Below are 1357 nucleotides of genomic sequence, written 5' to 3' on the forward strand. Positions count from 1 at the left end.
TGCACTTCTTCCAAAACAGATCTATTGGTTCTTTTGGCAGCCGATGCCACTTTCAATATTCTACTCCAACACCATAACTCAAAAGCATTACACTAATTTATAACCAAAAAACTGGAAATTATCTTGGATACATTCCTGCCTTTTCACTGTGCCCCTCCCCCACATTTGAAATCACCATAGACAACTATTTTACTTCTTGAATAAGTATTAAATCTATCCACTCCTTGGTGTGGCACTGTAGGATAAACACTGGACTACTAACCACAAGGTCCATGGTTCAAACCCACCAGTTGAGAAATATGAGCCTTTTTGTTCCTGCTGTGGTGCTGTAGGTTAAGCATTGGATTACTAACCACAAAGAGGATAGTTCAAACCCACCAGCCATTCCTTGGAAAGCCTGTTCAGGTTGTTATGAGCAACGATTTAATGACACGAACAACAATAAGCGCCTGTAAAGATTTACAGCCTCAGAAACCCTACATAGGGTCGCTATAAGTCGGAATCAACTTAATGGCAGTGAGTTTGGGTATTTTTGTTTTTACACATTTTCATTGTACTCACCATAGAATTAAATTATTAATTGTGGAACTGCTAGGATAAGAATTGGGACCATCTCTACCTTAGACATCCCCAGAGCTCTTGAGCACTAACCTAATATAAGTGTTCAAGAAGTATTTATCATGTGAAAAGGATAGTGAGATTGAAAAGGAGGAGGGAGGAAGACCAAGGCAAAAATGAGAAAACCCTGGTCAAAGTGGCTAAAACCATCACAAACTAAGGAATCCCACATTGTGAGGTCATGCAACATGTTTTCATTGAAACATAAAATTTGAGTGACATGTGATATCAAAAAATTATTTAGTAGAGCACACTTCCCAAAGAGGTCTATTTTCAATAAAATTTATTTTAAAACCATGAGGATTCTATACATAAGAATAAATAATTTATGACGTGCCATTTGACTGGATTTGACATAGATGTTACTTTGAACTTAAAAAAAAAACAAAAACCAAAAAACAAAAAAAACAAGAATGGTACTTTTCTTAATACTCAAATATCAGTATTTTAGAAAGACCACATATTATTTTCTTACTATCTTAGTAATCATTTCATCGGAAAGAAGAGATCCCAGTTCCAGACTCCTGACAGGTGGGGAAGAGTGGACACTTTTGGAGTCTAGGCAGGACTCAGACAGAGCTCACCATTTCTGAGATTGTGTGAACTAAGAGGATGAACATTTCAGGAGAAACATCTTATGGGAATGCAAGGCCAAAACTAGTCTAGAATGGGATTTGCAGTTCCGATGATGATATACAATGGTGATTTGGCCTAGCAAAAATCCTTACCACAGGACCAA

General features: G+C 37.1%; 1 protein-coding gene across 1 annotated transcript in view; it reads right to left on the reverse strand.

The window, feature by feature from the left end:
* Positions 1 to 1357, reverse strand: part of SLC9A9 (solute carrier family 9, subfamily A (NHE9, cation proton antiporter 9), member 9) — a 1149796-nt gene that overhangs the window by 881779 nt on the left and 266660 nt on the right. The window lies entirely within an intron of this gene.

The sequence above is a fragment of the Chrysochloris asiatica genome, unplaced genomic scaffold, assembly GCF_000296735.1.
Source record: "Chrysochloris asiatica unplaced genomic scaffold, ChrAsi1.0 scaffold00136, whole genome shotgun sequence".
Taxonomy (NCBI): Eukaryota; Metazoa; Chordata; class Mammalia; order Afrosoricida; family Chrysochloridae; genus Chrysochloris; species Chrysochloris asiatica.